The sequence below is a fragment of the Halictus rubicundus genome, chromosome 9 (assembly GCF_050948215.1).
Source record: "Halictus rubicundus isolate RS-2024b chromosome 9, iyHalRubi1_principal, whole genome shotgun sequence".
NCBI classification, from domain to species: Eukaryota; Metazoa; Arthropoda; class Insecta; order Hymenoptera; family Halictidae; genus Halictus; species Halictus rubicundus.
Window position 1 is genome coordinate 10,328,774 of NC_135157.1, and position 25,986 is coordinate 10,354,759.

General features: G+C 44.7%; 1 protein-coding gene and 1 long non-coding RNA gene across 4 annotated transcripts in view; one reads left to right on the forward strand and one right to left on the reverse strand.

Annotated features, from left to right (window-relative positions):
* LOC143357350 (uncharacterized) overlaps positions 1-19,044 on the forward strand; it is a 52,612-nt gene extending 33,568 nt beyond the window's left edge. The window contains exon 3 of the long non-coding RNA XR_013082803.1: positions 17,685-19,044. This is a non-coding gene — a long non-coding RNA (uncharacterized LOC143357350). The remainder of the gene's footprint in view (positions 1-17,684) is intronic.
* Positions 1-25,986, reverse strand: part of LOC143357347 (uncharacterized) — a 322,767-nt gene that overhangs the window by 263,114 nt on the left and 33,667 nt on the right. The window lies entirely within an intron of this gene.

A 25,986-nucleotide genomic window follows, 5' to 3' on the forward strand; every position in this document is an offset into this window, starting at 1 on the left:
TTACAAGCTCGTTAAATCGTCGAAACTGGCCCGCGGTCGTTAATAAACTCGGAGCATCCGAAGAAACTCGCGAACCTCGAACAACTTAATTCAAAGAGTCCCTTGGGAATTTAATTGCTCCGACACAGGCGCACCGGGTGTCTCCTTTTCTCTGCCCCGTAATAAGAAAAAATGGAAAAACGTTACACGAACATCGACTCTTAAATGGTTCGTTAAAAACTTGCGAGAGAAACGCAGGCATTAATAGTACTCGTTTCCGGTTATCGTTAATAAAACGATGTTTGTTTCACCTGTGTCGGACGTGGGTGAACTAGTATTTTAAATAGTGAGTGGTGAACTGTTTTCTTATCTTTCTGACAACGTTAGAGAAAAGTTTTTCAGAATCTATTTTTGTACGACATTCCTGCATTGTTAAGTATACCTACCGCTCCATTCAGGAGCTCTCTGCACTTCATTTTAAACGACTCGGAAGCTCGCGAATCCCGGCAGCGACTTTCCCGTCAGTCACTGGAACTAAATGCGTCTTGCATTCATTCATGGTGTTTGCACCTGCTCGCACGAACTGCCGTAAAGAGAACATAGTAATACTACGTCCGCTTCCTTCGCGTTAAGGACTTAATGGTTCGTGGAATTCGATTAAGCATTCACGGATTGTTTATTTTAATTAATTTCCGCGTGTACCGCAGAGCGGTTTGATAAATTGTTATCGTGTTACGGAGTCCGTTTAACGTCTCGGCTCGGTGAATCGCGCGACAAAAGCGAAGCGTACTATCATTCGATCCAGAAGAGAATTCCCGTCGAACAGTGCGAAAACAATCGGACTCGGTCGCAAAAGACAAGGGAATGACGTCACGCTCGGTTACATTTGCCAGGCTTTGGCCCGGGCCGCGTTCTTTCGCGCGGTCGCGACTCTTTGAAAAAATAATCCCGAGGATTCGCCATAGGTGGCGTGCACGGTTTGTTTGGAGACCGCTGGCCGACGCCCACGCACGATGACCGTGTAATCCCGACGATTACGAGATCCCTCTACAAATATTATCGGGTCCCTGTCAATGCTCGCCTCTCGCACTGTCTTCCTGCTATTTTATCCTCTTTATGGCACTTGCGTAACAATCGCCGTAGTAGCCCGCTCGAGCGCGGAACTTTTTCAATTCGCTAGTCGCAAAGCGAACTCGTTCGAAACAAAGAGACAATTCTACGACACCGCCCATTTCTCTACAGTACCGTTTCACGTTTCACCTACTCATTCCTGCCATGAATACATGGGTCTGTACTGACCCATTAAGTACCAAATTCGTTTTTTAAAATTTTGACCCCAACTGGTTAGGATTTATATATTTAAGAGGGATTGTACCAAATGGTAAATTAAATTTGAAAAATTGAATATTGCTACGATCAAGTGAAAATTTTTCTTTTATTCCTCTCTTTAAAAGAGGATAATAGGATTTTCAATGACTGTACTGTCTCAAGATGAACTTAAAAATCTCTTTTTACCTAATAAGAAAATACTGTGAAAAGTAGCAATATGAAAATAATTTCTTCCGATTCCTGTTTAAATATGAAACAAATGAATATGCGTTAGACACGCGGTTTAATGGGTGAGTGTAAGCTGTCCGGAATCACCGAAGAGTCATCAAATTCTCAGGCCACCCTTCGAACTTACGCAACTCGAGGAACGTTCAGGAAAGAACCATTACAAGAACCTACGATTCAGCACGACGATTTCGCGATGCGGGGGGGAAAATATCGCGGCACACCTTGCTCTGTACGCAGATCGCTGCCGGTACCGGTTACCGGTTACCGGTCCTCTCGCGATATTAACCTGGTATTTTAATAGCTCCCCGCCCCGGACCCGGTACCCCGGCCACAAGCTGTAATACGCGCGTCGCAATGCCGTTTAACACGGATCATAATAAAAAGTAATGTTTGCGCTTTCACGCGGTTGTTGTATCCAGCCGAACTATGCTCGCCACAATCCGGCCCTAGCTAATTGCTGTTACGCGATGGGAACGTGTGCTGTAATCCTATGGGATAATCGTGCGATCGTTGATCTCGAGGTTCCATAGATCCTCGAGTTGTTAAGTCCCTCCAATTTCGATAATTTATTACCGTAACCTTTCGAAATTTCCAAAATCTGTTAACCTTCTTTTTTAAATTTCATGTTGATACGTGAGCAAAGTTAAAGTTTGAATTGAAAGAAGACCTTTCGGTGAATGCTCACTTCACACGCAGACTTAACGGCGAGTGAATGATTGAAGGGTGGATAATGATGACAAACCGGGGATGTGGATAACAAAAACAACTGTATTTTGAAACGAAGGTGAGAGACACTAGACAGAACTTGTACTATTACTACGGCGAGTGAGAGCTAAGTTATAGTGTGTCGGACGGCGAGGATGGTAGCGCTAGATGTTTTCGCTTTGCCGGTTTTCAAGAGTCTGTCGAATTTTTGGTGGTCATTGGAGGACGCTCCTTATGGGGGCGGACTATTGCTGGGATTTTCCCAGTAAGTATACCTCACAGGTATAGTCGTTAACGGCAATCGCGTTTCGAACTAAATTGCGGGGGTCATAACGCCCAACCGTTTCTTCGACATCTGCATCGCAGAAGGCCGTGCAGATGCGTCTTGCGTTAATTTATGAGCTAACGGTTTTTATTTTTTATTGTTACGCCGTAACATTTCACATACCCAATTTTGTCATAGACGCACAAATTATAATTGATCCTGTAGATCCTTGATGTGTAACCCAAATCTCCAAGAACAGTATTCGCGATATTTTAAAAAATTAGACGATGGCGACGCAAGCTGACAGAACGCGCCGTCCGAGCGAATTTCGTCGAGATCGGTGGATCATTCGCGGATCGTGTGATCGATCGACGGTCACGTGCACAAGAGGGAACTCGAACGGTTCCCGGGAAGAGGGACCGAGCAAAAAGACTTTCCATCGTTACGGAGTTCCCGAGCTCCGGCGATAAAACAATAACGAGCCAGGACGTCGGTCGCGATCGAGGTAAATCGCATAGCTGCGAAATTGCGTCGCTCTGACCCATTTCCGGCCGAACGGAACGGCCGATAATTTCTGCGAACGAGAGTGGCTCCTCTCTCTCTCTCGCTCTCTCATTCTCTCTGCCGTGGCGATTGGAAAGCTGGAGATGCGCGCGGGGAGGAGCGAAAGGAAAACAAAGAAAAAATACGTGCCACGGATACCGGGATCCCGTGACCGTTTCCCCGTAAACTCACGGGGCAAGAAAACCCGCGAACAATCGATTCCGCGGAACGGATCGCGATCCCGAGAGATCGATGCGGCAGCCGGCCCGTCGCCGAACACTGACAGCCAACGAGTTTACAAAGTAAACACGATTCGACGCGGCTTGTACCTGCCCTGGGATACTCTCCCAACCCTCGATCACCTGTCCCGAGATCTTCGGCGATCATCTCGAGACTCTTCTATGTAAAAGTATTCATTGATTACGAAGTTTCCAGGACGAGACAAGTGGGTGGACGGGGAAAGTGATTTTCGAGAATTTCTTTCAGAAAAACTGTGAGAGGTCATTCAGTAAAACTTTTCAGGTCTAAAAAGGTGTACTTTAGAGAGTATATACAAATTTTTTTTATTTAAAAATGTTCACTGGTTACGAAGTTATGGATGATTTCTGGAGACCTTGCTCAAGAAAAGCGATTTACCTCAATACGTGTGTACTGTATTAGCCTTTGAATAAATGATTTTCTAAAATATTGATTTGTGAGACAAAATAGCGGATGTTTTAAAGTAAAGATGTGATTCCAAACGAGAAATTTAGCATTTGCTCACTTTTCTAGAAAATTGTATACAATCGATCGCTCGATGAAGCAGAGTCGAAGGCCGAGTACGATCGGAACACCGTGTGCATGAACTTAACCCAGTAAACCCGAGGAAATAATTCATCTGCATGCAAGAACTAGCACCCAGAGTTCCCCATTAACCGGGGAACCCCATAATTACGTTACGCACATTATTAACCCCCGATCGTTCGCCCGAAAAATGTCTTAATCATTGAAAATCGCGTCTCGCTTCGAATAACAAGATTCATTCACTGGGGCACAGTGGAGTCGTTCAAAAATCGATCGCCTTAATTTCTCAGCGTAAAGATCAAGAGCGAAAGAGACCGATTCCCGATCAGGAAATTGCTCCATTCGCCGGACAGGTTGCGCGCAGTGCTCGGTTAGGCTCGGTCCGGTAATCGATCGTTTTAATACCTCCGAACGAACGTACTGACAAATTAACGAGGAAGCGAACGCGCAAAAAGAGCCCGCGAGTGTTTATGAAAAATTGCGGGAGCGCCGATAAGGATCATCGTTCCAGGTCCGTAATTACGCGGGAGCGTTTAGCGTGATCTCGCTCGCGCGCGCGTGACATCTAATTAAAGTGATTGGCAACTCGAATGTACGGGGGGGAGGGAGGGGGAGGTGAACAGGGACGTCGAGTAGGAAGCCCGAGTGCGGCGCGCGTAATTTCACGAATACCTGCATTTATAAACATCGACGTAATGATTACCAATTACGTAATTTTATGTGTTTTTCGCCGGTCCCGATTTACGCGGAATTCGCCGCGAGGCCGTTCGCTCGCTCCTCCTCCCGTGTTTCTTGTCGCGCGGCCCCATTTGCATAACGACACGCGCGTTAAGAGCGGGCTAGTTCCTCGTAAAGTCGAATTAATTAAGGGACATCGACCGCGAACCGCGCCGAAAATGAGTCGCTCTTGATTTACGCCCGCGGCGCAATCATCCGACCCATTGTGGAGCGATTATACGGCCCTGCTGATGAACTGGGACGTGTTTTGCCGGCTAAATGATTTATCATTGACCGTTGATTACCCGTGCCCCCGTTTCGCCGCTCTTTTCGGAATCGGGGCGGTTTCGTTCCGGTGATGTCACTCTTTCGGCTGACAGCACTCGCGGTTGCAATACTTGATTAAATGTTGCGTGAGCACTTAATTCACGACTTCTTTAATTACGTCTTGATTGTACCCCGATTCTTCGTGAAATTACTCGTCGAAGATGCAGAAAGACATTTTTCGATAGCGCGCTCCGTTACGGAGAAGATTAATTTTGAACATGATGCGCGCTAGTCTTTCGACAAAGTAGAAACGGCGCGCCATGGTCAGACACGTCGAACTTATCTCTGGCTCATCGGCTTCGTCTGCTGATTCTAACGTTAACAAATGATCAACGCGAATAGAATCGCGACGCTTTGCTAAGATCGTGTCCAAAATGATTTTAAGTAGAAACATTTTAGCCGAGCGAGTCGTGCAGCTCTCAGCGAAAATCGTTCGGTCAGGACCGTGACCCACTGCGCCCAGCCGATAAATAAATTAATTGAAGGGAAACGCGCGCGCGTCCCGTTGTAGTACGAACTTCGGGACACGATACGTGCCGAGGGAACAGGATTCTGCGCACGCACGAAACCCGTCCGACAATGTTGCGACAAAATAAAAGGCCCAAGGGAGGAGAGGACGACATTTGCGTAATTTAAAAGTCGGACTTCGCGGCGACCGATCCGGGAACCGTCTGCCTCTTCGCGTTTCTCTCACGGGAGAAACTGGCCTGCTTCTCGATTAATTTCACGCAACGTAATCGACAGGCCGACGACGCGCCGATACATTTTACCGAATTTTAACGGCGCACCCACTCCCGCGAAAGTGGCTCACCCTGTTTTCTGACGATGCGGACCCGATCTGGGAAAATCCGACGTGATTGCACGCTTGTTAACATGTTTCGGTGACTTTTGCACGTGTGCTCGAGCGCCGGGCGCATTTCTCGAATACCCTGCATTTGCATTTTGCTTCAAACGTTGTGCTTGCTCGTCCTCGGTCGAGGGAAAAATATGTGTTCTTCTTTTAAATTTTTTAATAGTGAACCGGTTAAAGACAGACTTGTGATAAATTTGTTATATTTAGACGGTGCATTCAGTGACGTATACAAAAAATGTCAGCTCAAAATATTAATTTTTTAAGGAAATATAGCCACTTTATTGAGGATATTTATCGGTTGTCTTTAAGAAATTTTACATTCGTGGAACATTTACTGTATTCCAGTGACATTTTAATGCATACAATGTGTACAAAAAATTGCAACATAAAATATTTCTTTTTTAATAAAATATATCAAGTTCAATAAAGATCTTGCCTGTGTCCGAATCTACTCAAGTCGAACATCTAAAGAGGTGTTCCATGTCTGACTAAATTCCGGGCACTTCTACTGACCAATCGCTTCTCACCTCCGATTTAAAGCACATACAGTACCAGACAAACGAATGGCGACAATGATAATCGTTTCTAGATAATTCGTCGGAGTCGAAGAAATCTCGCGGCTAATAAGTTATGCAATTTCCGGCGCACAGCCGAGAAAAACGGCGAGTTCGCAAGGTGGGCCTCGCGAGCAAGAAGTTAGGCTCGATGCTCTGAATTTCCTGGCGTAATTGCGAGGCGAATTAGCCGCAGTTGCAGACACTCGGCTCACGTAGCCGCTGAAGGGGCCATGGGAAACGACCTCAGAGCTAATACTGTTTCCACCGGTTGCTGCGCCGCGTCGACCTCCTGTCCCTCTAACACCGTCACGTGCAAGCTGCTGTTACGGCACCGACGCCCACGCAACACAGTCTCAGCAGTGCACGTGCACCGTTCGTCCAACTGTTCCGAGAATCATCCTTCGAACCCCGCTACTGGCATCGCTCATTTTCCACAAACTGGGATCGAGTGGAATTGTTAATCATCCCTGGGGACGATCCCCGGTCTAGACTGGGGATTCTAGTGCAAAATAAAAATTATCTACGTCCATTGCAAGATATAGGGGCCATTTTTTGAATCCCACAACTGGTATCGCTCTCGTTTCCTACAAACTACTATTACTGTATCTAATATGTATTCACGAGAAGTAGAATCGGTAGGTCATGCTCAGACACACCAGGCAATTTCTGTGCAAACCCATGTAATCTTTATGCATCATTTCTCTCACACATATTCTTGAATCAATTTCCTTAAGATGGACGTTGACATTCCTGTCAGACCCTACTCAAGCAGACAATTACGTGACTATTAGAAAAGTATAATTTAGATTGAAAAGAGAATATGATCGACGTGTAAAAATATTTTAGCAGAGTACATCATAGTCCCATTTTGTAATTCCCATATTCCCATAGTCCCATTCTTGTAATGATTTAAGAATGTTCAGCTATTCTATCTACATTTTCAATAGCGTCTTCGTCAAACCAAGATCAGTAATTTAGAAGTAACGTTGAAGAAATAAGCGACGATAGAGAAGTTTGTTGAGATCGAAACAAAGGAGATAATATTTTTTGGATATTACTTGTCGGATGGATCGGAAGAATGCCCACGAAATAGGCCGGGCCCGTAAATCGGGGGCCCGTTCCTGGGCGAGGCTAGCTCGCGGTGGCTTTGCCCCTTGCAAAAAAGAAAAGCCGCATTCCGCGCGGGATTCCGCGTGAGGTGTAGGGTACCGATCTCACGCGCGTGAAATCGCATCCAGCAGCTCGCGAGACCGGGACCGGCGTTATCTCCGCGCTACGATCGACAGAGATCGCGGCTACCGATCTACAACACCCCACCTCCTTTCTCCCCCTTCGTGGATCATAACGCGGCACCGGTACCCTCTATGAAGACATTTTCCAAAGCTGATACGAATCGGCCCTCCATTATCGCGCTACCGTTCGCCGGACGACGGGGCGATTTTGTGAGATTTGTTTCAATAAACTGCGGTTTCTTATGCAATTATGGCTGAGTGTAATTTCAAACATGCGGAAGATTAAAAGAACTTTAGAAATGCATTTCTAATGCAAAGGAAAATACATTTCTGTTTGGAATTAATGCAAACAATTTTTATTTTGCATGAAGATCCGCTGTGTAGTTGTCAGTCAGTGATAAATGATCAGAAGAGAACAATTTTTATACCGATACAAATGCACAAAATCACAAATGTATAGCTAAAAATCTGGTTAATTTTAGATTGAAATTTTGTAGTTCAATTCGTCTCAAAGATCATAGTGCACAAAATCACAAATGCATAGATCTGCGATGAAAGAATGATCAAAATGAAAGACATCTTCGATTTGAAAATTGGCACAATTTTTAGGCCAATTTGGAGGTTTACGTTCGGAAGATTTTCCGGTGTGGGTCGGCGCGGTATCTGGATCACGCTCATTCATTCCCCGACCGAACTACGTAAAATTACGCGTATTTATTAATACATTACTATTCAGAGGTTCTGCGCACCAGATGTTCGCGTTTCTCTATGTACGAAATTGCAATCCATCATATCACTTTGAGGCGACTACGGGCTCTTTCATTAATTTCTAGCGGACAGTTACGCCGAAGACCAAAAGCAGAGCACCTACGCCGACTAAAATATTCTCTGTGCTCCCTGTATGACAGATATTTGCCTGTATAGGACCCTTTAACGCTTTCACCGAACTATTTCTGATTCGTCTGCTCGAAATTTCCTGTGTGCGATTTATGGTATATATTAAATCACTAAACTGCGGATCTAGCTAATCAATTGCAAGCTACTGGAACCAAATAAGAATCTCTTTATTCCTTTAACAATTTTAAGAAGTTGAGAATATATTGACAGAGAATATATTGAATACATTGGCTTCAATTTAACAAATTTTTTTCATCTTCTCTATCCTCTTTTGTCATAAATGCATACAATCCGCAATCTATAAATGACCACTCCACTAAAAATATATATATATTATTAATTTCCTTTAAACTAGAATAAAAATTCTGTTTTATATACAAACATGAGTTTTCTTTCCCTTCTAGAAAACTGTGAACGATGCAAAAGCTCTAAAAATAAATTGTAGTGCAAAGGGTTCATATTTTTATCCACTTTTCATGGAGTTCGTGAATATTTGCATGGAACAAAACTGTTAGAAGATACAGCAAAAATGTTTATAATGCATAAGAAACAGGCGAAAGTAAGGTAATCGAACGCCATTTTAAGTATTAATATTTTTATACTGTCCCTTTTTCGTAAAATGTTGCTTTCACGCTTAAACCAACAAAAGATTCGCCGTTACGACAGCTCGTTCGAAGCAAGCGTAAAAGTTCTGCAGGACAAATATTTAGAATATCGTCGAAGCAAAGAATTTCATAGGAGCACGTATCGAACGAAAACAAATGGCGACAGCACGTTCGCTCTCGTGCTCGCCGCGCCGGTAACGGCGGAGTTAAATCGAGTTTCCGTTTGCAGAGCGACGGGAAGGTAAAAAACCCGGCGAATTCTGGATTTTTATTCAAATCGCGCTTTCGCCGGAGCGGGACCATTGTCTTCCTGTCTCCGCTTGGAAAGTGGCCGGTGTCTGAAACAACCGGCGGCGTCGCAGAAGACGAAGAAGACGAAGAAGAAGCAGAAGAGGGAGAAGGAGGAAAAACGACTCGGGAAGGAAACGCCTTTCAACGATCACGCGAACGATTCCCGCATAAATTAACCGGACAGGAATGAGGCGCGAGCAACGCGAGCGTGGCGGCTGTTAACGTTCCACGTTCGACTCTCCCCCCGTTTAACTCTTTAAACAGCGTAATAAAATGATGAGAATAGGCCGCGGCAAGAATGCACGGTTTTTCACGTTCTAAATCCCCCCCCCCCTCCCATTTGTAATAAGGAAGAGCGACAAAAACTTGCCCAAGCCGCATGCACCGCACGGCTTTTCCTTTTCTCCGGCGGGCACACGATTCATCCGTAAGTATTAATAAACGTGTCCGAGAACGACTCCCGGGGAACGTTCGGCGTTAAATCAACGGAATCCGGTAGCATTCAGAACCGTAACGACACGAGAATGTCGATCGTTCAGTATTAATCGAGAAAAATACCGTGGAATTCGGACCAGCTGCTCTGGGGATGATGTGAAAGGCGAAGACACGGAAACGCATTGTACGAGCGGGGAGCTGGGTCTGGTGTGACCCCGAGTAACCAGTTTCGTTTCATTGTTTTATTTAGGCTTGCTCGCTCCACATGCTGCGGCTGTTTCACTTATTTTTGTGTTTCAATGCAAGCTGATGGAGACGTCGCGTTTAGTAACTCGAAATTGACAAGAATAAAGTGTGTGTATAAATATATAAAAATATGTATAAATATCTACAGTCTACTCGTCGACTGTTACCGTTTACTAGAGCAAGAAAAATCCAAGTTTAAATCTGTTAATAGAAATAACAAAAATTGCGATTATCGCAACAGGAAACCAACAGCCCAAATAAATTTTTCAAGTCATCGTTAATCAAAGGATACTGTTAAAAATTTGTTTAAGAACAGTGCGGTATCTAGCCTGTCTATTAAAAATTTCTGACCAAAACGAAGAATCTAATGGTGTTCAAAAAAATGGTGTTCCCATTTGCAAACACGAATATCTAAAACACAGAGATATATTGAAATTGCAGTATACACAATTACAAAATTGACAAATAAATCGAAAGGGGGTACACAAGAATTAACAAAATCTTGCGTTCAACGACCGCCTGCATGCTTGAACGGTTCCCGGGGAGACAGTGAGCAGCAAATTTCTGTAACGACTGGGCATTTCAATTACTTTCAATTTCCGCGGTCCGAGTGACAACATTAGCGTTCTAGTGACGCGATAAACATTTGGTTAACGCGAGCGTATCTCGGGAAAGGGCCGCGTTAATGGCCCCCGCGGAATTAAGCCGCTCTAAAGTCGGCGAAAAAAAAAAACATGGCGGGGCGCGTCTGAGGCGGCCGTTTCGCTCGGTTTAAATTTGTATAAAAATTGTTAGCAGTCCGGCCGGCGATATTGCCCAGTAAACCCGGCGAAAAAGTTGCAGCCGGTGGACGATTATCCGCGGTAACGGAGAATTATACTGCATTTACGAGGCCGAGGGCCGGGATTTATGCAACGGGCCGAGCCTCGGCCAGTTCCGAGAGGCCACCGAGGCGCTTTTATTGCTGCTACACCGAATTCATTACTACGCCTCGTTTACCCGGTATTCGTCTGCTCGTTATAATTGCTCCATTGTGTCCGGGGATCGACTGGTCGGCCGCAGAAAAAGAACAGAGCAGCCTCGGTTCGGCTGCAGAAGCCTTTAAACCAGTCCGGTGAGCCATTGTGCCTCGAGATGCTTTTCGCATAAAACGCTTCATGGCCTAAACCCTGCGGATGACGCAACGGGGAAGAGCTACGAGGCCTGCACGGGCACAAATCATCGTAATCGCGATCGTGCGGCCTGATCGCCGACCTTCCGAAACCGGCCGCAAACGATTTTTCACGGTCCACTGTTAATTAACTCTTCGAGACACTACGTTCACGGTTTTTGTAGATTAGGACACGTTTTAGGGATTTTAATGAGCGTAAAATATTGTACACACAAGGCGTATTGCTCGGGTAAACAAAATTTCTGAACATCATTTTAATTAGTTTGCTGGCAACTCAGATAAATTGATCATGAGAGATTTGTGTAACGATTTAGCGAAAACGACGCAATAATGAATGAAATGAAGTACAAATTTTATTAACGATGTATACAACACCTTTAATATAAAAACTGACTTTTCCAATGATATTACTGTTTATGAAACGATAAATAAACGTCCACAGCCGTCGGACTCACTTTCCACGCTCGTTATCGCGGAAGATCGATGAAGAAACTGGATGATTGACGATCTAGCAACAACGTTCGTCACTTGTCGGGTCCCAAATATTCGAGCCAGGTCGCGAAATTCTTTCACGAAGAGGACCGTCGTCTGTTTGCGATAAATACGAAGGGTGCTAGGGAAACGATGCGGCACGCGGTGATATAAATAAAATGCAGCTCGTTGCGATTAAGAATATTCGAGGCAACATATGGATACGGTTCAGTCAGTCTTCGAAGAGTTAATTAACGTACTATCGTTCTGTTTAAAACAGACGAATGCCCTGTTTCCTGTCCAATTAAATCTGAGCGGAAACAGGAGTCGCGTGATTGAACTATTGGCCCGTGTCTGATCACACGCTGGACGTTTCTACTTGCTCGCCGGGCGACACCATTGTGCTTTCGAATTTCGTAAGTCTCTGAATCACAGAATTATATTTACAACGTTTATTGAGCTTTAACATCCTTTATTTTTTCCTTCATGCTATCACAAGCATTTTAACCTTCTAAATGGTTTCAAAATTATTTTTACTATTTTCATCACGTTAAAGTATTTTTATTTCTTCCTGATTTCTCTAGAAAAAGATATTCATGAAGGAAGAAACAGTGTAGAAACTTCCTCTGGCATAAAGACAGTGACGATTATAGTAATTTTTGCTAATACCAGCGTTTCCTAGGATTTCCAAATTTTGCATATACCAAAAATACATAAAAACTCGTAGTCTACGGTATCACGATGTTCCGCCGCCTCGACCTCGCAATTTATTTTGAGAATTCCGTCTCTGAAATAATTTTTAACTTCCCGCATATAAGATTTTTTTTTACAAGAACCTGGTGCAATTTGCAGGCTATCGAACATAGTACTCGCGGGATAATTTTGTGCTGGAACAGGTCGACCGAGCAACGTAACCAGACGCATAAGTATCTCGGCTCGGATCCGCAAGAATTCGCGATCGAGATTCCGGATCACCCCCGCCGGCAACCGGAGACAGACGCGCACGCAAAGTGCTACTTTTTGCTGCAACAAATACCTGTCTGGCCTGCGAATGCCGCGATTCCCCCCCGCGTACCAATAAACTGTCGCGTCGGGGCCTCTTTAAGCATGCAAACCGTGGCTCGCATGGGTAATCGACGATCCTCGACGATCGTTTTAAAAACCGCTTGACGCGAGCCATCGGCCGCGTCAAGAACGCATTTTTCAGCGCCGCGGTCCGCTCGCAAATGGGAGCGTGCCGGATGCGGGAGACACTCGTTCCCGAGCCGATCGGGATCTCCAAGCGGGAAAAAACGGCCGAACGGTGCATAATAATCGTAAGAGTAACGATAATACGATGCGCGGAGGTCGTCCGCAAAGCGCGGACCGAGTGCGTGTTAAAAACTGCGCGAGTGTACGAATTGTTCGAAATCCGTTTAGCGCACACCGAAGCTGCATTTACTCGTTCTCCGAACGTAATATTTACAAATAGGCTTCACATTTTATGCATTTCAATAAAAGTAGGTACATGTTCCATACAGATTGTTATCACTGTTACGAAACGATGTGCATTTTTGTATAAATTGTTGGAAATGCCTTTAGCGCACGGCATCGTTGCTTCTTTTAATCTGACAAATTGTATACCCTTCTGACAAAAGTAACTGATCATGTCAGATGATTAAAATTTAAAAAAAAAATAGTGTACATGTTTATTCGCTGTAGTGCCGAAGAACTATAGGCCGTGCATGAAGCGAAAGACGTAATAAGAGGATAATGGAGGATAAACGGGGCCGCGCGGGCGGAGCTCGAGAAAAATCGTCGGGAAAAGGCGTGCGTGCACGGACATTGTAAACGCGTAACGACGTCCGCGTTATGGCTGGACGGTACCGAAACGAAAGAGAAAAAAAAAGGATTTTATTAGCCCGTACCATGCATAATAATGCGGCGGCGATGGCGTCGCAGCGATGGCCGCCGACGACCGACTTTATTTCCTTGTGCGGCCGGCCGGCCCGGTCCCAGGTTCGCTGTTTCTCGCGAGAGCGAATCGTTTCCACGCGTCGCGCGAATTTGCAGCGGGAAGCTCGATGGGCCTGGCTCGTGGGTGAAATCGCCTGAAACGAACGCCGGATTCTACCGTTACGGCCGCCGGAAAGACCTGTTCTCGGCCGGCCATATTTCTCGGTACTGCGAGAACCGAACACGGTCATGGAGTCCCCGCGGATCTGGATTTGAAATAGGAACTGAGAGTTCGAGGCGATTGTGCCGCATTTTCTGAGAGGAGAACGATTTTTTCTGACGGCGCAGAGGACGATTTTAAACCGGGACAAAGACGTTTTCTCCAGGGAGCGCTCCGATATGCCCTCTGGGGCAAGTGACGTCAAGAAGACACACTTGATGCTCAAGTTCTACCGTTAAGCAAGAAACAGGTACAGAACCACTGTGGAGTAAATGTATGTAAAGGAAATATGTAGAATCATCGCTTTTTGCGGTGCCTGTGCGGGATGATGGCTCATGTGGGCGTGGCTTCTATGCTCTCGGAAAAATTTATGTCCATGCTTGACGTAAAGCGATGTGGACGAAGCTGAAGCAGCTTAAATTTTGATAAAGTCCTCATTAAAGACTATTAAAGACTTTCTTGTTTCGATGGGAAGAGCTCTCGGTGGGCGTGGCTTTGTGGCCTTCAATTCCAGTAGAACTAGAAAAGTACTTTATAAAGACTATGCTTATGCTTGATTTAAAGCAATCTAGTATTTAAATCTTGATAGAATCCGGATTAGATTCTATGAAAAGAGCTCTCAGTGGGCGTGGACTTGTGACCTTCGATTCCAGTAGAGTTGGATCAGTGTGCCCTGCATAGTAATCTAGGGTAGTCTGTACTTTAACTAGAGCAATTTAAAAAACGCTGTGCTGCCTTCAATCTCGAAAACTATGAAGACTATCTACCTTTGTTTCTCGGCACAGACTGTTCCGGGTGGGCGTGGCTTCGTGGCCCTCGGTTCCAATAGAGAGTATTTCAGTACCGCAAAAATTCGGGAAAATATTTCAGAAAAATTGTTATCGGATGCCAGTATAAAGGAGAGCAGTCCGAGGCAAAGTATTCGCTGTCGGGAACCTCGTGCTTGTTACGAAATCGCGAGAACTCGTTCAGCGGGCCGATATGAGTTAGTGGTTAATTAAGCGATTTAACCGTTGCACGCACCGAGCATCGATTACGAACGGTCCCGGTCCGCTTGCCCGATAATAAATTCTGTAATTATGATTTAATTATTGGCCACGGTTGTCGTTGTGCGCGTGGCCGAGCGCGACCCGCTCTCTCGCTAATTCGAACTCGGACGTTTTACGAACTCGTTCGGTCGTTCTGCGTATCAATCGTCGTTATTTAATTCCCTCCGGTGAGGCGGTTTCGTTGAATTTACGGCGAGATTAATTAAAACGAGAGCCGGGGCCGGGGCTTCCGTGGTCACGGGCCCGTTAATCCTTCGTGGATAACATGTTTTATCACGGGGGAACACTGCATTGATTCCGACTACGGCGTTTTTACTACCGGTAGCTGTGATTCAACGTTCTCATTCATCCTGCCGTAATCATATCCAATATTCACCAGTCGCAAAACCGAACCAACACACCTCGAGATTTTTCTCTCGACAACGTCCAGATTTTTACGCATTCTTAATTCTCTGCACTCATAGTTTAATAAATCTCCATTCTCGGGATATGATACGAAACACTGAATCTGTTGGCAAAATCCGTCGCAAACCCAAAGAAACACATCTCAAGCTTCTGTATGCTTCAGACATACCTCCCTCGATAAAAATAGCTCTCCATAGATACTATTTTTGGGGAATTCAGAATTTTCTGCAATGGTAGTTCACGAAAGGACACTCGGATCACTCGGGACACTAAAACTCGCAAACGTCGAAAAGAATTGTCTCTGAATTTTCCCATCGGTCGCGCATCCCCGCGACAAAAATCCGCGGCATTTCACGGGCTCACTACCACAGAGGGGAAAGCACGAATTTATCGGGCGAGCGTTCGAAACGTGCGCGGGATCCCGATCGAGCCGCGCCAATCAGCGGCGATCTCGCAAACTGCCAGCTTTTTCTCCGGTCGCAGACAGGTTCGCGAATCGGCGACCGGCAGAAAAACAAAAACAAAAGACAGAAGCGTCGCGAGCAACAGGGGGAACGTTGTCGTCGTCGTCGTCGTCGTCGTCGCATGAAAATATTCGGGGCCAGCTGATCAGACTTCCTGCTACAAATAGGCGCGATATACGGCGCGAGCGGCGCGGTTTATTTCAATAATTCGGCCGTTAAAATGCTGATCGAGGGGGGAGGCGACAGACACCGTCTCGCATCTGTCGGCGAGTTCAAGCCGGAATCCTCTGCCGAGCGAGCGAGAGAGCCGGGGCGCTCGCATAAGTGAAATAACTGCATACGCCGCTGCGAAGAGCCCGGTGATCTCGGTTTCTTGGCACTAGGCCGCGTTGCACGCGCGCACGAGCGAGCATCAGCGGCTCGCTCGTGTTGTTTCTGTTGCGAGCGTGTCCCTCCGAGAGTCCAGGAGGAAATAAAACGTGCTCGTTCATACTCGCGAAAGTCTTCGGTTGACACAGTTCGCGCGCATCTTTTTGCTCCTCGAGCGACCCGACGCGCTTCCGTTTTCACTTGCCGGCAGATGAGCCCCCCTCGACCGGAATTTCGGTCCTGCCATCAAAATCGATCCTTCTTGCTTTGTCGTCGATCTGCTCTTGCGATTTGAACAGCTTGAGATATAGACAAATTGAAAATACGACATTTTTCTCTAACGCAAAAGCGGCACAGGCTCCCGTGGTCCGATCGCCCCCAAATTTTGCACACATTTTCTCACCAAATTTCGCAATTTTTCCTGTCCAGAAAAAATCGAAATTCCAAAAATGAGGACCAACCTATTGCGCAGTCAAAGCAATGTTGTTGACTATTGCGCGACATAAGTAAAAATAACTGGGGATTGCCGAAACAGAACCGTAAATGGGTCAAAGGAGACCCGGGGAGCGCAGCTGGGTAAAATCACGGGTCGAAATCGGTCCGAAGAACCGATCAGTCAGCGGCACGTTCCGCCGTCGCTCAAACTTTCCGCGGTCCTTTCATCGCGTCGATTCGCGGAGACGAGCGTGGATAAAGAAGCGTCGTCGCTTCGCGTCGAGGTGGCCGGTGTGTTTTTCGTGCGTTGTCCTTAGAGCTCCGTTGCGATCCGATCGGTCTGCGTGGGGCCAGGATCGGTCAAAGGCGATGGCGAGCGAGTTTGCGCTGCAAGAACGAACGACAGAAAGAGAGGGAGAGAGAGAGAGAGAGAGAGCTCCGGCTCGGGTACAACAATGCGCTTAATGAACCCCGCCCGGCTTATTACCGGCGTATCTCACGGTCCGATGCACTCGTCTCTTTCTTATTCATTGTTCGCAAAGGCCGGGGCTCTCCGGTTCGGCCACGAAACGCGGCACGGTGATTCAGCCGCGATCATAATAATCGCTAACGAGCAAACGCGGCCGCGTCCTCTCCGCTTTCGGCGAATTTCGACGAGTCCCGTCCTCTGTCCTCCATCGGTGATGAGCCTTGTAGCTGAACACGTCCGACGCCGAAACTAATGCGAGTTTTCTCCTCGATGATTGCGTCACGAGACGCGGCCCGGCGAAAGTTCTTTTTCGGCGATTGCGACAGGGTGATCGAGGGGTGATTGTTGACCGCCGGTGATTAATCGGTGGATCGGTGGTGTCTGCCGCCGCACGATCTTCTATCCTCCGCATCGAGATCCCTGTCGCCCTAACGAAAAATTGCCGGTGTCGATAGAACGGCGGAACTTTGCGAAAATTTCAATTTTTTGGAAGTGAAGTCGAAGAGAACGGGGCTGAATGAAATGTCCTCTTCGTAAGTGTCTTCGGAAATATTAATGTGTGCTTATCGAAAGCTTCTTTATACTATAACAAGCTGTACAGATTTTCGTAATTGTCCTAAACTGAAAAGAAATCACCAATGGGACCACGATCAAATATGTACGTCCGTAGCGAGATGTAATGAAGATGATTTTTTTGTTATCAGAAGAAAGTACATGGAAGAATAGGAGATGCTGATCCGCGGGACGTATCTTCGATGACGGATCACCTCCTGAGGATCCTTGAGAGGCTCAATAAAGGTATCGGCAGAATACGAAGCTAATTCGTTGATTCACGCGACCCAATTAGTCACCGAATTGTAGCTTTCTGGGCAACGAGTACGTGGGCTCGCGCGCGTGATCGATGAATCGACGTTTATCTGTGATCGATCGTTCGGTGAAACTTATTTCGAGCCGCGGTTATAGAAAACAAATCGAGTCATCGTCTTAATTTCGATCATCGGCTACGCAATTCATTAGGCCAACCTTGTACAGTTCATCGTTCAATTCGCGTCATTCATTCCTTTATTCCGTCTTAACTGAAGAAACATTCATAATTCGGTCATTGTCATATATACTATCAATTGTTGGAAGATTGGAACAAGGTTGGAGCTGTTATTGTGCATTGTGTAAATTAAAATTAATATATCTTCGGTTTTCATTACTCGATTCGGCCAAAATTTGGTCTAAATCAATTTTAAAAGGTTTATTCAGAAATTTGTCAATTGTGTCACTTAAAATGGGTGACTTCATGCGTTTATGACAAAAATTAATAGTTCAAGATTAAAGTAGTAAAAATATTCCAAGAATCTAAAAATACCGTTTTATTATTTCGGACTTAATAAAATGACTTAAAGAAGGAAAAATGCATACGTAGCTTCTGTATGTTGTAACGAATGCAGAACAGTTTTATTTCGCATATTAATTCGCAGTCCAGTGATTGCCAAGGTTGCAAAGACTTATATGACTGATTTTAAATTAGCTTTCCCGGATAAGAACAGAAAAGGAAAATTTTTGTCGGATCGAAAGCATCGAAATGCATTTTCTGAAGCATGATGAATGCTCCATGTAATTTTAACTTCCTTGACTCACAGAATAAATAGGAGGACACGGTTCGAGCAGCTGGCCCCAGTTCGTCAACGATATAATCCCAACAATGGCTACGCGAGGAGTGTTGGTAGGGGGAGTAAACAAAATTGTGGGAGGCAACGACAAGACGGTGTTCGCGGTATACGCCCAAACCAAATAACCGAAATAAACGACCTCTCGTTATAATTATCGCGGCGATACACTATTGCTCTGTTGCGTTCTCTGCGCCCAGTGATCCGGGTCGAAGAATTCGGCGACGTTTTACCAAAAAATCAAGTTCCTTCCGTCGATAATCAGGAAATGATCACTAGACGTGCCAGCATCGATCAAATGACCAATTTTGTACATTTGATCTCATAATTATCGAATTTAGAAACATCTTCTGATAGGGCATAAACAAATATTTTTATTAGAGCAAGCACCATAATAAGAATTGGGAAAAATCCAAATAAGTCTTGCAATTTTCATAAAGCAAAGTACGTCAGCCCGATAAGCTTATTGTCAACAAAAATGTATTTTAATCCACACTACAGGCGAAGTATACGTAAAATTAATTTACAACACTGTCAGGCTGGAAGCAACAATTAAAAATACCACAGAACGCTTCTCCCTGAAGAAACGTTTCCCTTTAAAAAAAATTCTAATCCGAATAAATTATCTCCGTCAAAATTGCAATAACGCGATGACGCAGTTCACAATGCCGTTCGCGAGCACAATCGGTAACAATGAATGCGAATCGAGATACAATCGCTGGAAAGTCAAAGCTGCGAGGAAAGAAATTTAATCCGTCACGATTGATAAGCGATCGCGTTCAGATCGAATCAATTCGGAGTAGATGATCCCACAGAAAAGTAGACGAGTTTCGATTACAAGCGATGGAATAGTATATTGTCATTCGCGTCTAACAGCCGGGAAAGATAATGGTCGACGAGATAAGGGCTCGCTACCTGGTCCGGTAATTAATATTCGAGCGGCGAGCTAATGGCGTGCATGTAGCGGCATTCTGTCGGCTGATTGAGCTCTCTCGAAAATTCGCTGACTCCTCGTTGCTCATTATTTCAAGCAGGCCTTGTGCTCCCCTCTCCTGCTTTCAACACCCTTTGCTCTTTTCCCGCCGCCACCCCCGCGGACATCTCGCTTTCGATATGCAATGACGTTCGTTGAACACGTTACCTACAGGCTAGGTTTCATTATTTTATAATTTTCATAATTTTTTAAAGTCCATGGCCAAGGACTTTTTAATAGAGCCTTCAATGACGACTCCAATCATAATCATTTCCTTTGGTATTGTTATGTAGAAGATTTTTAAACTTCCTTTTGATACTGCACAATTATTGAAAATTCTATTGATAGATAAAGGTAGATGAAGTATTAAGAAATTCTTGATTTAGTTTTCAGCCCTACTTTTCGGACCAGAAAATTTAAAATTGTTCAAATGACGTATTCGATATTATGTGGCAACAAACCTCAAATAATTGAACACTGCATGGAGAAAATCAAATTAATTCTGTGCGAATGAATTTTCGACTTGTCTGTGACAAGCTATCTTAAAAGACTAGAAGTAATTTAAGAATTGCAGCAATATGGGACGGAGAAAAAGAGCAGATGTTACGTGTGACGAAACTTCCGCTTTGTGAATTTGGAGACGCTAAAGTAGGATAACGCGGACGGACTGTGGTTGGTGATACAGTCATCGTTGGGAAGGCTGCGGATGAAGCATTCGAATGATATTTCGCGCCAGAAAATAGGCCTGTGTATTAATACCATCCTTATTAAACCGTGTTCCCCGAGTTTGATCCGTAACGTTCAGGCGTGGCCGGAGCTTAATAAGCTCAGTTCTGCCAACAACCAAGCGCGTGTGATTAAACGGACGGTGTCCAGGGACGTCTCGACGTATTTAATACGTCTTCGCATGCATCTACGCGTTCTCCGGGAAACCGATAAGTTCCTTCGGAAGTGTCTTATGAATCTCCTGCGATCATCGAGTATCTTCTATCAATATTAAAAATACAATTCTGAACGTATTTGGATCGTTGCGACGACGGAACATTAACACTAGAACCACCGAGCTCTAGAGCCGATTAAATTTACTCCAATTTTGATGGTAACGTCCATTTAAATAAAGTATACTAAAAAATTTCTATGACTCCACGAATCGTAAAAGAAGAAATTTGAAATCCGCCATTTTGACGGGCTCGGTAGTTCCAGCGTTGATAAATCTGCAGGGAAGGACGAAAAATTGAAAATGATAAATTGGCATTTTCTATAAGGACTTGACAAATTCGATCGTCGAAAACGAGAGTAATGAGCATAATTTTAGACTAACAATGGGGACAGTCGCGAGTATTCCGCTCGAATTTTGGCGAAGCGTGTTCTGCGCGGGTACGGGCTTGCGATTCGCAGGCCTAAAAGCTAGACGCCATACCGGGTGTTAGGAATGTCCGAGGCACAACATGCCTCGGATGTTTGGTAGTGCAAACCCCGTTTGGGGATTGGTTGCATAACGGGTGACAGAAACGCGAATAGAAAGGAACAGAAGATTTGTGCCAGCACTAGATGCGACCCCTCAAAAATTGCTTCCTCGTATAGACGCGTCAAAACTTCGCGCATGTCCATTTCTTTCTTTTGCATCATAACTGGACTGTGGATCTCTCTGCAAAATAAAAATTGTCTGCGTCAATTGTAAGGACCAGGGACCAAAACAAATTGTCATTCTTTCTTTAATAACTACAAGATGAAAGTGGTTCATCGACACTCTTAAATCCTGTGAATCCCTTCACTGTGTTACATTTCTACTCATTTTTGCCATGAATTCATAAACTCTGCAGTCTAACGAACGAAACATTTCTCTTAACAATACACATTAACGTTTAACTCAATAATTTCAATTTTGTTAGAGTTGCTTGAGAAATCTTTAAAATGTTTCGACGCAATTATGCAGATATTTTGTGGACAGAAAATAATTGGAAAATGTCCGACAGACAGACAAGAAAATTTTCCGAACGCTCTTCTTTAAGATCTTGTTCTACGATCATTCAGACGCACTTGTGCAACCTAATTCAGAGCCAAAGAAGCGTTCTACGCTGACGGCGCTCCATATTCTGCTTATTTATCTCAGTGAAGCGTTCTCCCCCGTCGATAGCCAAACTTTTGATCGATAGTGTATACCGAAAGCAGCTCCGATCGAAAATAAATGCTTTTTTTCGCGCGAGAATAGATCCGATCGAAAATAAACCTCGGTTAGGTAGCGTTGTTGACGATCGGGAAGAATTGGGTCGACGGATTCCCCTCGGACCGATGTATAGTCTGACGGATTGTCGATCTGGCTGGACAAATGTCATTCTAAAAATCATCACCAAATCTTTCAATTCGTATTCCGAGTTAATGGAAAAATTTTACGAAACCCAATTAGCTCGATCACTGTCCAAAATTGACAGTTCCGAAAGTCCATTATTTTACAGGGTACTTGTTCAATTTTTCTTAAAAGTTGGTACAGTCCCAATACAAAATACCTTCTCAATCTTTTATATTTTACATCTGGCTTTAACAAAATTATTCATTTTTTTACAATCGCATGACTGTAACAGGCACTTCAATGAAGCGAATAAGAATTTACACGTGGTACAGGTTCGTCGATTGAAGGAGAACAAATGTTCTCATAAGTGAACAAATGCAACCAAAAAATATGTTTTTGCAGTCTAAGGATGTGTTTATATATTCCACTAAAATTTGTTAACTTATCTTTAATAGTGTTTCAGAAAAAAATTCATAAAGATCACTTGTATAGGTGTTGTGTGAAGGTTCCCTATTTATCGTAAATCTAGTAAAATTGATTGTTTGGGATGTAGTGAAGGCTATGACGAAGAGGACGCGTGCCAGACGTCCTTCAGCCCTTCGGAAAGGATTGCGCGGCCCAGAAGAGCCCTTCCATTCACGTGCCCGCTGTCAAACGAGAGCGTCGCCGCTTGTCAACGGGGAAACCGGTGCTCGTAAGACGGGCGCACCCGAAATAGAAAGTGTCGCTCAGTTTTAGGACCGCTGCTTACCGGTTAATGACTGCTCGAGTGCCTAGGGAGCCACTCTAGAGCGTGCCCTACGTCTTCCGGAACAGTGACAGGCGAATAAAAATGACATTTTAACGCGCCCCGTTACGATTCAACGGCGACGGGTACACCCAGACGACGTTAAGGAGTACTTACGAAAATAGGTCATTCTTCGAGATTTTTTCCGGCCTGGAAAAAGTATTGTACACCTTGGAACATTTTACAGCCTTTAGCGATGACAGCGAACGGAACACTATTCGTTTCACCACATAAAGACTGTACAAATTAATTTTTTTATTCACTTCATTTCCTTCATCTTCGATCTAATTTCCCGAGATTTAAAAATTCCATTAAACAATATTTGGAAATTTCAAGAACGGAGACACTTCAGCCGAAGGAACAACCGAATGAAAAATCCTTCGAAAAGGGGTCAGCCAAGAAAGGCTACAAAACTATACTGCACAAGATCAAGAAAAATAAGAAGAGTCCAGCGCGAAGCAACCTCGAGCCAGGTTGTCAACTTCGCAAGCAATTAACCCAGCGCGACGATAGTTAAACCGACGGTGTAGTCCGAGTCGAAACGATTTCAGAACGTTCCTCAATTGCCCCTGATGATTTTGTTCCCCCGTTCATCATTCAGTGAGACACTGTCAGCCGGGGCAAACAGTCAGTCAGTCGCGGAATTAGCATTCCTAGCGGAACGATTATAGGGTCGTCGCGGTTTTTCTCTATTCCAGGCTCAAGGACCTTCGGCAGGATCGCTTCAATTTTCAAGAAATTCCTCCCTCGGCCAGTTTGCGGTTTTCTACCGCGCCCGTTCATGGCAACCGCATCCAAGGATGCGCCTTTCTCTAATTCGCCTAGCGGACATCGGTGTCGTCGGGTCGATTCCCGTCTTCATTCTCTCTCTTTCTAGTCTCTCCCTCTCTCTCTCACCCTCTCTTGCTCTCCTACTACCTTTCTCTCGAGCTGAGGACGCCCGCGCGCGAACTTTCAACGAACTTATCGACGGGGGAAATGAGGAACTTAATTGGTCTGCCGAGATTGCGCCGACAATCTGCCAGCCAATCTACGAGCTTCCGCGATTTCAATGCAGCTCGGGATCGTGTGATTCGAGCATCATCGTTTTGCGAAATCTCGAGCTTCTTCTCTAGCTTCGTGTTGTTGCTTAAATATTTACACCATGGTCATGCAGCTACTAGAAAAATCGTGAACCTAGTAGGATGGTCATGAAGCTACTACTACAAAAGTCGTGAACCTAGTAGGATGGTCATGAAGCTACTATAAAAATCCTGAAGCCAGTAAGATGATCATGAAGCTACTAGAAAAATCGTGAAGCTAGTCGAATGATCATGAAGCTACTAGAAAAATCGTGAAGCTAGTAGGATGGTCATAAAACTACTAGAAAAATCGTGAAGCCAGTAAGATGATCATGAAGCTACTAGAAAAATCGTGAAGCTAGTCGAATGGTCATGAAGCTACTAGAAAAATCGTGAAGCTAGTAGGATGGTCATAAAGCTACTAGAAAAATCGTGAAGCTAGTAACATGGTCATGAAGCTACTAGAAAAATCGCAAAGGCAGTCGTATGGTCATGAAGCTACTAGAAAAATCGTGAAGCCAGTACGGTGATCATGAAGCTACTAGACAAATCGAGAAGCTAATAGATTGGTCATGAAGCTACTAGAAAAATCGTGAAGCTAGTACGATGATCATGAAGCTACTAGCCAAATCGTGAAACTAGTCGAATGATCAAGAAGCTACTAGAAAAATCGCAAAGGCAGTCGTATGGTCATGAAGCTACTAGAAAAATCGCAAAGGCAGTCGTATGGTCATGAAGCTACTAGAAAAATCGTGAAGCCAGTACGGTGATCATGAAGCTACTAGACAAATCGTGAAGCTAATAGATTGGTCATGAAGCTTCTAGAAAAATCGTGAAGCTATTAGGATGGTCATGAAGCTACTGGAAAAATCGTGAACCTAGTAGGATGGCCATGAAACTACTAGAAAAATTGTGAAACTAGTAGAATGATCATGAAGCTGATCGAAATTCACTGATGAAAGTGCTCAAGGATACAAATTTGTTAGCCAATCCAACATTTCATTATAATATCCATTGCAACAGAGTTCCCGTTGTTAATACTTTACCAAAATCCTTGGATTCCTAGATGGATAATGGGAAATTGGATGCTCGCTTACCTGAAACAAAGAAGAAATGCGTTTAATCAGATGGTCTCGATAGAAAGAGATTCTTGTATAAAGTTTTGAAGAATGTTAAGACAAGTTATGACCCGTTAGCGTGCTCGAAAACATTCAAGGCACTCGAGACACTGAAACTTTCAGCTCTCTCGAAGCTTTTCAAGATGCACCGTAACCTTTCAACACTTTCACGGTGCGTTAAAACCTTTTTGGGGCCCTCTCCCAAGAATTCCAGCATTCATCAAGACCTTTTAACACTCATAAAACCCATCAGCGTGTACCGAGGTCCCGAAGAAAAATCGTTCAAATTATTCGGAGGATGTGCAAGACGCTATCTTTCGATCTTCATAGTTCCTTTCGGTATTAATCTGGGATAAAGACATTGTGTTTCTGTGGATACAAAAATTAATTCTGGTCACCGCCCTCCTTTTAAAAAGATCACAAAAATAATTTCACTAACAAGATTCAATATTACAGCTTTCGAGAGAAAGCAATAATTCTCCGAAAAATGAAAAATTGTATCTCGCCAGGCTTTCTGATGCTAAAAATTTGTTTAAATATCTGGCGCAACGGCGACGGTCAGGCTGCACGCTGATGGTCGATCTCTCGCGAAAACCAGTGCGAAAAAGTGCACGGGTACGGAATTTCGGGGGCAGTACGCACGCATCGTCCTTGGTGCCGGAACGTTACGCGCCGGTTACGCAAGCATTGTTATTTATCTTGGTGAGGATCGCCAAAACGTTCACGTTAAAATAATAACGCGTCGGCTGCCAATGTCCCCGAGAATGCAACCGGCTGACGGAAATCTGCTTGTTATCCCGTTTACTGCTTGTAACACCGTTTAACGCTGGGCGGGGCTCGATTTATTGACGCGGCAGTCCGTCTTTCCGCCCGGCGAGAGCCACCCGATTGGCCGCCGCGCCGCCAAACAACTTCCAACAGATCAATGGCGTCCGGCAGCCTAACAAAGTTAACAGTGGCAACACAACGGACTGGCGAACGTTATGAAACAAATATGAGAAATATTTATTGACCCGCCAGGAATAACTCGAAAACGTTGGACAACTCGTGTCGTAATAATTGAGTCATCCGTCATCGTTGGACGTGGAAAGTTTTTAGTTGCAGCGTGCGGTGCTTTGT